Here is a 12,588-nt window from a genome sequence, read left to right as displayed (position 1 = left end):
TATTCCCCGAAAATTCTTCCAAATCGATCTATGTATCAATGTGACCGCCTTCAACATCCAACGCAAGCGTTGCCACTTGCTGTACGTACCGAAAATTGAATTATTTAATGTTATAAATTGGCGGCTCACAGAGATAAATATTTTGTCAATCTGTGCCTTGTTTATACATAAGTTATTAGGAAATGTTGTGATATGTTATTTCGGAGGTGGAATTTCAGGAACACCACACAGCCTAATTTTGAACCATTAAATCTGGTGTCCTAGCTAACTAGAACATATACGTACACCTCGGTACATCGTAGCTTGGTCAAAGAGAGACGGGTCACGGAGTCTATGCAAAACTGAGCAAAGCACTTCTGATCGCAGAATGAGTGCGTACCTGCTGAATATGCGAATGCTTGTCGAGGGTAGTGGGGCGCGATAAATATATCCACTGAGAAGCAATAGCAATGTTCTCGCCTTTGAAATGTCTTAGGTAAATTTTTTGAACACAAGGGTCTTCTCAGCTTGTAACAGGCCGAAAATGATTTTTACATTTGCATAACCATGAAATTGGTAAAATAAAGTGAATCGACATCAAAATAAAAGTGAATGCGTGGATCCCACAACACGTGCATGCTGACTTTCGCGAATATGTCGGTGGTGTCTAAAAATTTGCCAGCCTGTTACAACGGGTGTAATAATCTAAAGCGACAATAACGTGAGCATTTCCTGATGCATTATAGCACAGCATCGGAAAACGGATTTTTCGCTAGGCATAAAAAGCTAAAGCTGGTTTTCTTTGCGGATAAGTTCACTTTTGATCAAGCGACTATGTCATATTACGATGACATCACTGAGTCAAACTTTTCCAAACTTCGTCTTTCAGCATTAAGACATCGGTGGATGTTCCAAAAATACGATGTTGCAGATCTAAACCTGCAGAAGCGTGTAAATGAAATCAAGTTGCAAAAAAATTTAAAACGACAATGCTTTAAAGTTTATTTTGAAATTGTAGAGAAGCCATTTGAAAAAACCTCAACACAAGACGTTGTAATTATGCAGGCAAAAAAGGTAGTGATGATGTGGAGCACATATTTGTGTTCATTAAAAAGGCATGCATTATTCTGTTCTGATAAGCAAGGAGCACCATGAGCAGAGTAAGAACGTCAAAAGCATCACGTAAAAGTGCAAGGAAAACCAGAAGGCTGATTGAAACGCATTGTTCATCTGGTTCTGTCTTTATCTGAAAGCGTTTTTGTGATCGAATTCCTTGACAGCCAGAATGCATCACGGAAGCGCCACTATTTTTTTTCCAATATAGAGAAGGTGAAAGCGAGACGCTGTGGTGTTACGACAGCACAAAAGATGTACGCTCCTTTCACGCTAAGAAGTGTGGGGCATCAGTAAATGTTGCTTGCTGTGTGCACGTTTTCTCGAAATCTCGTGCTGGCGAGGAGGCATGGTTTTTCGTTTACGGTTGCTACGCTTAATCCCTAGTAAGTGGTAGATGCAGGCAGGTTGCCTTGCGGACTTATATGTAACTCATAGCAAACAGCGATTTGCCCCGAGGATACTCCATCCGCATGGTGAGTAGGCATACTAGATGCACATAAGCATGCTTGGTAAACACTTCAAGAAACCCAGCATTGAGCGAGAACGCATTTCATCAGATACTGTCATTTGCACACAAATAAAGGGCGGGAGGGGGGCTGCGTTTGTCGCATGGTTTCCTTCCTTCTTGCCTTAGTTTATTTTTTTGTTCACAAGTACTGCTCACAATGTGAACCACAAAGTCCACCTGCTGCAACAGGAGTTTATTGTTCTCAAGGTATGAAGGTTCCGCCGTAATTGAACATAAAACGGTTACAACTGACATGCCATAAAACATGTAAACAGAAGCACATGGAAGACAGCACGCGGATATATGAGGCCTGGCCTGTAGTATTTTGCCACTCTCTATGTATGCCCGCCATGGCTGTGTTCGTTTGGTGCAGTGGTTGTGATGCTCAGAATCAAGACACTATACCGCAAGATGAAAGCAACACTAACAACAAAGACCAAAGTTAGAGAAAAATCAAAGTGCTTTGTCGCCACAGATTACCTTGTTGAAGAAAAACGTAAGCAGAGAAAAAAACGTCGGTAGAAGTCAAGTCGGAAAGGCAAGCCTATTTTTGAATATCAAGCATTGAAAATTTTGGTGCCAGCTGCCACATGAAGAAACCAAAGAGCAGTAATGCTGGTGTCTTTCTCTTGCATGAGCGTGTCGTAGATATCGCTTAATTTTCAATTACAAAAAAAGTAGGTTTACCGTAGCGGTGTTTTATAATATTTTTTGCAATGCCTTTTTCTAGCCGCCGCTATTTGATGTCAGCAGACGTGCCTTGATAATAAAAGGCGATGTCAGTGATGTAAATGGCCAGCTGGGGTTCACCACACAACTAATGCTGTAAAAAAATAACTGTAAAGCAACAAAACCACAGATGAAGAGTGAAGAATATTAAGATTTGACGGTATTCGTAAGCCATCAATCGCAATCTTTTACTTTCTTTTGTTCACTTTTCCTCTCCTAAAGACACCCATTTACACCCCCCGAATAAGGCGTGTCCACAAATTGGGTTGGAAGCGGCCGTTCCTTGGCGTCTTGATTCGGGTCGTAATCTCGTTTCAGAACGTCGAAAAGTTTTTCAGCTTTTCTTATTCCTTTCCCACGCTGTCAGACCACAATGCCGGACCAGTGGACACCAGCACACATACGCGACAAAGCTCCTTTGACATTCCCGCAAAGCGAAGGTTGAAAAGACACGCTAGATAGAGCTGGCGGGGCAATAGTCGATTTCATTCTCGCGCATCGAACTGAACTCTGTTCTAGTTCTGAGCAAAAAGGCCGAACATTTAAAAGCTGCATAAACAAGTTTAGGAAAATACAAACGATGGAATTAGGTGAGCGATAAAGGTGCAAGATTAGGTGCAGGCCTTTATTTTTTTTTCTTTTAAAAGAATGGTATTGTCAGAAAGAAGACGAATTGTCTGAGAAAAAAGACGAAGACGTGAATATGTTAGACAGTGAACATGAATCCCTCAAGCGGTCAAATATAGCTTGCCAGGATTTAAGAAATGTATCACGAAAATACCCACGAGTGCATTATATATATATATATATATATATATGTATATATATATATATATATATATATATATATATATATACTGTAACAATTCATTGGACTTTATCTTGCCCATCTGTACATAACCATAATAAGTCTTCGTGTCGTTCCTCGTCTCGTGATCGGTGCCATCTTGCTGTTGCTTGATTGAATGAAGCGTCAGTGGAACCATGGTATTTCAAGTAATGGATGGTGCTTCCCGATCTTTTCGACCTCTCTTCACCTAAAGCGAGCACCTGGAGCTCCGTTTGGGACGCTGCTTACGCCAGCAGAGCACCATCTCGCAAGAGCAAGCCCAACCGAACCACCTGCCGGCCCACCGAACCGCCGCCAATCGCAGCCCGGTCAACAACTCCCCTCAAGAGCCTCCAATATTTTTCGTTGTGCCTGGCGAAGATGTCGAAGACTGGGTTGTTAACTATGGCGACTTAGGTGTTTATAACAACTGGAACGTGACATCGAAATAAGCACGCGTCCAGTTTTACGTTTCTCAGGTTGGCAAGACGTGGTTTCTAAATCATGAGAGGGACTTGCGCTATTGGTCTTCCTTCAAAGACCAGCTCCTACGTATTTTTGGCAAACCGACTGTTCGTTCGGAAGTTGCTCGAATTAAACTGGCAGAATGCGTTCAACATTGTAGTCAGTCCTACACTTCTTACACTGAGGATGAGCTTGCACTTTGCCGCCGTATCAATGACACCATGCCAGAATTTGATCGTGTCCTACACCTTCTGAAGGGTATCGGACCTACCGCTTTCAACGCCCTCGCTGCGCACAACCCTTCAACGGTTTCCGACGTCATCTCTGTATGCCAGCCGCTTCATACCTTGCAGTAAATCCGCCTGCGACCCAACTTCTCTGAGAACTTCCTCGCAAACAGTATGGAGCTCCGATCTATGATTCCAGCCCTAATTCGTGAAGAATTGCAAGCCCACAGTGTACCTCCTTCTAACAAGGTTCGGGCTCAACCCGTCTCAACCAATCTGCGTGGCATTCTTAGGGAGGAAATGTCAGTCTTTCAGAGCGCCCACCACGCTCCAGCTTTCGCCCAACCCGCATCGTACGCACACATCACTTCAATGCAACCCTCACCGTCTCCATAGGCACTGTGCCGTGCTCCCGACCTGGTTGCAGAAACTAGGTGCCTTTGCTCATATTCTAACTACTACCACCACCACCGTCTCCAGTCATGTGATTGTCAACATGTTATTGGTGACTGAGCAAGGCGTGCGGGTGATGGCTTTTATGGGCACGGGTGCAAATATTTCAGTTATGCGTGCCAACTTGTGTTCTCGATTACGGAAAGTGAAGACACCCTACCTTGGGTCATCTTTGATTGGAACCAATGTAGCAATAATTGGACAATCGGCCTAATGTACAGCACGTGTCCTCATTGACGGTATTTTTCATCACATCACTTTCACTGTCTTCGTGTCGTGTGTTCATGAACTAATTTTAGGTTGGAAATCTCTCATCAGCAACTGCATTGATTTCTTGCCATCAACGCCTAGTCCAGATGACCGAGACCGATCACTGCAGTGAACGTATCGACGAGAAACTACTGCATTTTTTCGCAGCTTCCGATTCCATACTGCTCCCAGGTCAGGAGCAACACATCATTATCACTTCTTGGAATATTGTCAATGCAATAGTGACGTCTTTATAACTCCTTTGAGCCACTGTCCAGATAACGAGGTATTACTTCCCTCGAGCCTGGTGCAGTTCAAAGACAGTGCTGCGATATTTCTTCGCCTGTACCCTATCAAAGAACCTGTGCTCCTACCCCAAGGTTCTGCCCAGTCGTGTTATGTGTATACCCAGCCAATATCTTTGGTCTTTATTGGCCCCCTGCCAGCTAAGGACCACACAAGGAGGCCAGTCTGTTACTTTTTTCTCTTTCTCTCCCGAGATAAATCCTGACCTTCCTGCATCTCAACTTGAGGCATTGCTATGTTTTCTAACAAAACACCAGGCCTCCTTCGACGCAAGGCTTTGATACTTATACAGACCACAGTTGCGCATCATCGCATCTACACTGAAGGTCAGACTGTTGTACGCGGCCGTCCCTAGAGAGTCTACTTGGCCGAGCGCAAAAACATCGATAAAAACATGACCGATATGCTAAAAAGAAACATCATGCGACACCCTGCCCGCTCTTCGTCATCAGTCGTGTTGGTGCAAAAGAAGGATGGATCGGTACGATTTTCTGGTAATTACCGCGCGCTCAACGAGATTACCCGAAAAAATGTATATCCAGTGCTGCATATAGATGATGCGTTGAATCATTGCAAGGCACTCAATACTTGTCCACCCTCGACCTTCGATCCGAGTATGGACAAATTCCAATGAACAAAGCAGACAAACAAAAGACCGCCTTTTCTACGCGAAATGGTTTTACGAGTTAAACGTAATGCCCTTGCCACAATTGAAAGGATGATCGACACTGTTCTTCGCGGCCTCAACTGGAAAACTTGTCAGCGCTACCTTGATCACATCGTCGTGTTTTATTACGCTTTCGCTGACAATCTGTAATGCCTAGATGAAGTGATCATATGCCTCTCCAATGCTGGACTTCAACTAAACACAAAGCAGTGCCATTTCGGTAACACATCAATAAAACTTTTCAGACATCTCGTTATTAAAGATGGCATCCAGCCTGATCTAGACAAAATTTTCGCAATACTCAATTTTCCGCGCCCCTTTCGTTCCGAAGAACTACGCAGCTTCCTTGGACTTGCATCGCACTTTCGCCGCTTTATTCTAAACTTTGCAACCGTTGCCACTCCTCTCCACAAGCTCTTGCTAGTACCGGTTCCTTCGATTGGAATGATCAGTGCGAAGCCTCATTTCGAGAATTTAAGCACGCACTGAAATCCCCACCGGTGCTTTGTTATTTCGATGACAAGGTGCGTACGTTATTACACACTGACGCTAGCGGACAAGGAATCCGCGCTGTACTCCTCCAGTGCGACCATGGTTTTCGCGAGAAATTTGTCTCGTATGCAAGCTGCTCTGTGACCTCTGCAGAAAATAGGTACTTGATAACCGAACAAGAGTGCTTGGTTGTTGTGTGGTCTATTTAAAAATTTCGTTCGTATCTGCACGGGCGACATTTTACTGTTGTGAGAGGCCAACATGCTGATTGTCCACCATGCTGATCAAGAACTTGTCGGGGTGCCTTGGCCGCTGGATTCACCGATCACAAACATATGACTTTGACATCATCTACAAGATCGGAAGACAGCACCAATATGCCGATGCTTTGTCACGATGACTTTGCTGCCATCTTCGGCACACGTCACATCTTCTTGATACATGGCTAGGCTATACGAAGGACACTTCATCGATATCATTCATTTCTTCCCAGCCTTCATCCACCCGTCCTTCAGTAATTTCCACTTACCAGCGAGCCGATTCTTATTGGACTGACCTCATCAGTCGGCCTACCGGTGCCTTGTCTTGCCCAAGTGCCGGGCTTCAAAAACAATTCTGACTATTCAAGTAGGAGGACCATGTGCTCTGTCGATACATTTTCCACCCGGACGGTTATCGATGGGCTTCCTCGTACCACGCGCACTTCGCACTGAAGTTTTGCGCACTTCACACGACGACTCGACGCCACGCCACTTTGGTTACTACTAAAGCTACGAGCGCATCCGCAGTCAATTCTTCTGGCCAGGTCTTTCCACGATGGTAGCTTAGTATATTGCCTCGTGTGCACTTTGCCAACACCGCAAGCGGCCAACTACTGCTCCAGTCGGGAACCTACAACCCCTTGCTTGCCCAGCAGAGCCGTTTTCTGCCGCCGGAATCGACCTCTTCAGGCCCCTCTCAACTAATTCAAACGGCAATAGATTGATCGTCACCGCGGTTGATTCATCTACCCGGTACGCTGGGACGTCTTGAATCACTTCAAGAACTGCTTCTGAAGTAGCAACTTTCTTTTTGAATAATATTTACCTACGTCACGGGGCCCATCGTGTTCTTTTGAGTGACCGAGGCAAGGCATTTCTTTCAAGTACGCTTAGTGAAGTTCTTCAAACATCAAATACAGTTCATAAAAAACACCCAGCTATCACCAAAAAACGAATGGCTTAATGGAGAGATTTCATCGCACGCTGTGCGACATGCTGTATATGTATATCCAACCTGATCGTCGTAACTGGAATGTCAGTCTTGCCTTTGTCACGTATGCATATAATACGTCAGTTCAACGAACCATAGACTAAACTCCATTTTTCCTAGTATACGAACGCCGACCGACATCACCACCTGACGTTTCATTCTTTTCTGGCCCCGTCAACTCTTAACCATTTTTGTGTGACCAGTTTTCGTTCTGTGTTGCTCCATGCCGTAATCTTGCCCGTGTAAACACCGAAGCAAGCAAAGAAGATCTAAAACATGGTTGCAATGTCACTCACCGCGTCGTTGTCTACCAACCTGGTGATGATGTACTTCTATGGACCCCAGCACGAACGCCAGGCTTATGCGAGAAGCTCTATTGACGGAATTTCGGCCCCTACAAAGTTGTCAAACAGACCTCACCAGTGAACTACCATGTCACACCTTTTCATGCCACCACTGAGCAGCGCTGCCACAAGGCAGAGATTGTGCACGTTTCGCGTCTCATGCCCTATCGTATGAGTTCCTCAGCGTAATTCGGGGCTGGCCACTTCCATCGACGGGGTAAATTAGTGTAAGAATTCATTGGACTTCATCTTCCTCATCTGTACATAATCATTATCGGTCTTCATGTCGTTCCTCGTCGTGATCGGTGCCATCTTGCTGTTGCTTGAATAAAGCGTCCACTGAACCGTGGTATTTGAATCTCTCTCTCTCTCTCTCTCTCTCTCTCTCTATATATATATATATATATATATATATATATATATATATATATATATATATATATATATATATATATATATATATAAAGCCTTTTGCACGTATTGGGTCTAGGGCAAGTACAGCTCTCTCCCTGGAAAAGAAGTTCCTACGTTTAGATAGGTTGACTACCTTCGCCCAATGCCAAATGCGACTTGCACTTTGCGTGTTGTCGTGGCAGCTATAGGGTCGTGTGATATGGTCGTGAATTATTGCAAAAAAATGGCCTTGCTGCGAGATAGGTAAGAAAGCGTCGAAAATCTCTACCCCAGGGTTGACCATTGCAAAGGCACCGGAAATGATTTTGTGCAGTTTGTTATTGAGTGCTACTTCTGCATCACACACTATTCTACCTAACTTGAATTGAATAAACTTGTGAAACGCGATACGACCGAAATGTACACATAAACAAGACGTGTTTGTCTTGTTGTCAACTTTTACTTGTGTACACAGACGAGTATGACTTCAAAAACCTACAACTTTGACAGCGCTTTCAGTAGTCATACAATGGCTCGAAGTTACCCCAGAGTGTGTTTACTAATTACCTTCCCCCACAGACAAATGATTGAATATGCCATTTCTGTTGACAGGTGAAACATTTCAGATGTGAAGCAGCCTTTGACTAGCCTGTATATTGCTGTCGCTTCGTCCGCACCACTCCCTTAGCCGCAGGTGTTAGAGTGGTGCTAGGTAGCTCATGCTCTCCTAGCAGTGAGCGATGACGTCTCTCTCTCTCTTGCGACCGACGCAAGGAGCGGCATTTCCTTTTTTGTTCTGGTGCCTCTTAAGTTATGCGTAGTCAGTCATCTAATTTAGAGCCTGGGAAAATGTTAGCACTAGGTCTGTAATAATCCATGTACCCACGAAGGCGCTTCAACTGCACAGCCAGTTCTTGGATTGGTATGCTTTCGGTAGTGGTTCCTAAGCATTAAAGCTCGAAGTAGAGCTCACCCACCTCAAAACTAATTATTATGGCGTTTTATAATAATTGTCTACACGTATCTAAATTTCAAAGAAACATATCAGGCTGAGATGCCTACAAGACTGGCACAAAGTGAAAAACCGCCAAAAAGTGGTAGAAATACAGGCAAGAAAATACTTTGCACACAACTGATATACAAAGCACAGCAATTCACAGCATTCCCTGAAGGGAATGCACAGCATTTCCTTCATTTTTCTCAACAAAGTGAACGGAGGTATTACAACAAGTCGGCAGCGCTAATCGCTATAGCAATATGTTTACCAACCCTGAAGAAACAACGCCTGTTCCGAAAACTTACTGCCATGCACGTTCGTAAATTAATGCCAGGGCTTACGCCAACAGGTCAGAAGCCCACATTACGCGTTTATTTTAAAGCAAGAACAGAACATGATTGAGATGGGGCCATTGTAACGACTTAAAGATATGTAGTATGGACCCATGTACCATCGGGTCACGAAGGAAACGTATGTCGATGTCAGCTTCGCGAAACACACGCTCCCAATTTTTTTCGGTTGTCTTTAGAAAACAAAATACGCGCAACTTTGGTACCTTTGCCGCGAAGATTCGCCATGCAGCATCACCCAACCGTTCGAATTGAATTTGCAGCCGCACAGATTGCGAATATCCAGAGCACAAAATACAGCACATATCCACAGTGCAGTTCACGGACACAGGAAAAGATGGTCTTCTCGACGCGCGAAGAGGCACACCATGAACACGTTCGTCGGGCCTTGAAATCTTTGGCTGTCGAGCGATCAGAGCAAGCGTAGGCACGTCTGTGCAGCCTAACACATCGGTCTAAACGGAGTGACTTCTGCAGATACATCGAGCAGGCCTGAAAATATGTAGTTGTCATTGCAAGAGCGCAAGGTTGGTAGGCGTTGTGTCACGCCAAATAGTTCACTGCGACAAGGCTTTGAAGCTGCGCTTCCTCGCAGAGTAGCCACTGCGTAGGAACTTGGCGAGGTGACAGTGATAAAAGTTGGCGTTGAGACACGTATGCAACAGAACAAATAAAAAGAACGCCAATTTATTTGCGGACAAGTGGTGAGTATTGGTGCTTATCAAATTCCTGATAAGCACGCGCTCAGTGTTTTTTTTTTTCACTCGTTGAGGTACAATCACGCGCGATATGTACGTTATCGTGAGAGCAACAACATGCCTAACTTCCCAGAGGCCAACCGGCACAATTCGGAACCGTGACAGACATGCGCGTGCGTCCTTCTATACCTCGATGTCTGTTCCGTGCTGCAACAACAGCTCTTACAACAAGGAGGATTTAAAAAAATGCTGGAATGTAAATGATTGCCCAGGAGTGAAGCCGTGCCTATAATAAGAATAGGCTATTGTGGCCATTTTACTAGAGGCATGATAACGTATCATTCTTCAGCGATTAGGCACTGTACGTTTCTTTCGCACGCCCAACAACTTTAATGTGGAAACATTTTGGGGCGCATAGTACCGCAAGTGCATTTTAGTGTTACTAAGTTTACTTAGTAAGCCTCTTATTGGAGCAAAGTTTTTTGGATATTCAGTCACCCATACTCGTTTCTGTGTGTTATTTTGTCGGTAGCAACTATCTTTTATTATACAACTAACGTAGCATTTACAGTAACATATCAAAGCCACTTGATCTTCAAGTGCGCACTACCATTAAAGTGCATGTGTCCGCCATCTTGGCAGTGGCAAATGATGGCTTCACTTCCGCTGGCAAGGCATTGTGGGAGCTTCAATTCCAGCAAATTTTCTTTAATCCTTCTTGTCCTGCACTGAACGACAAACCTTTTCTCTGTATTTTGAGCAATCCTTGAATTGCCACCAAGTATATTATTCATGTTCTCCTACCAAATAACTCGAAAAGATATCTTAGACGCGGTCAACGCCTTCTCAAGTTTTTTTTTCAATACCAGTGCAAACGCACGGTTCACAACAGGAGCCGTTGGCCCACCTTAGTTATAGAGTTCTGATGTGTCGCAACATGAGGGGTAGCGCTGCTTGCATAACACGCGCATCGAAGCGCGTTCCCCCGGAGATGCGATAGATGCATTTCCTCTGCTGACCTGCAGGTCGCGGGTTGAAATCACGGCTGCGGCGGCTGCAATTCTGATGGAGGCGGAATTGTTGTAGGCCCGTGTGCTGCTATTTGGGTGCACGTTAAAGAACTCCAGGTGGTCAACATTTCCGGAGCCCTCCACTACAATGGCTCTCATATTCATATGTTGGCTTTGGGACGTTATACTCCACATATGAATCAAATCATTGGCAAATTTCCCTATCCAAGATCATACATCAGTCGGATTTGTTCTTTTATGCTCGTGCTTTGTGGCTCGAAAGAACACGAGCACCGCCTGCACTGCAGCGCATTTAGTAGTTTTGCAGTAACGCTTCCCTATTGGTGGCCCGCACAGCTCCACCAACGGCGACATGCTATCCCAAAACACCGTATATCTTACAGAGCCAGCATGACTGCCTGTATTGTGGACACAAAGAATGCAAGACGCCCCCGTTCTATACACAACTCAACGAAATATTACTTCATATGATGACTATATAATATTGCTACGTAGCTGACGTATCAGCGGTGAAAAGACGACAACGAGGAAGTGGTCTGTCGGTTGTGCGTGCTGCTTCCATCTTAGTCGACGCCATACGCATCATTTTGAATATAGATTTTAAATAGACACACCTCATGTCATTTTTTACGTAACATCTTTGTGGTGGACGTGCTGGGTACTTCCCCGTCTTCATCACGAAGCTCCGCAACGGCCGCATCATCATAGGTCCAACCATGTCACAGGTTGAACAACCATCGTCTTCGCCACCTGCCCCTACCGTGACTTCTATATACGTCGTTCTACCTCCTGCTCATGATCCCGGTGTATTTTCAGGTCAGGATGGCGTTGACGTTGACAAATGGATCAACCGGTACGAACGGGTCAGCGCGAGCTATAGGTGGGACCCGATTCTTATGCTTGCCAATGTGCTTTTTTACCTCGATGGCTCACCGCGCGTGTAGTTCGAGACGCACGAAGCGGAGATTACGAGCTGGGACTCCTTTAAAGAAAAGATCCGCGACCTTTTTGGCGACACCATTGGGCGGCAGATCGCAGCGCGGAATCAACTGGCGGCCCATGCACAGACGTCGACGGAGTCGTACGTCGCGTACATTCACGACGTCATCGCCCTATGCCGCCAGATTGATGAGCACATGAGTGAGTCGGAAAAAGTGGCCCATGTGCTGAAAGGCATAGCAGACGACGCATTTAATCTACTAGTTTACAACAACATTGCCACCGTCGACGCCATCATTAAAGAGTGCCGGCGGTTTGAAGAAGCCAAGAGCCGCCGTATTACTCAGCGATTCACCCGGCTGCCCAACACGGCCGCGACCTCATCGTGTGAAGCCGCCCGCCAGTCCCCCACGTATGACGACGTCACACGGATTGTTCGTCGGGAAATCAAAGCCGCCTGTCCGGCTCCTCTTCAGCCACCCGTTTTCGCAACGCTCGCCTCTGACCAACAACAGCCGTCACTGGCGTTAATACAAGCTGTGGTGAGACAGGAGTTTGCGAACTT

Source organism: Rhipicephalus microplus, chromosome 1 (assembly GCF_043290135.1).
Source record: "Rhipicephalus microplus isolate Deutch F79 chromosome 1, USDA_Rmic, whole genome shotgun sequence".
In the NCBI taxonomy this organism is placed as follows: Eukaryota; Metazoa; Arthropoda; class Arachnida; order Ixodida; family Ixodidae; genus Rhipicephalus; species Rhipicephalus microplus.
Note: the sequence above shows the minus strand (reverse complement) of the source record.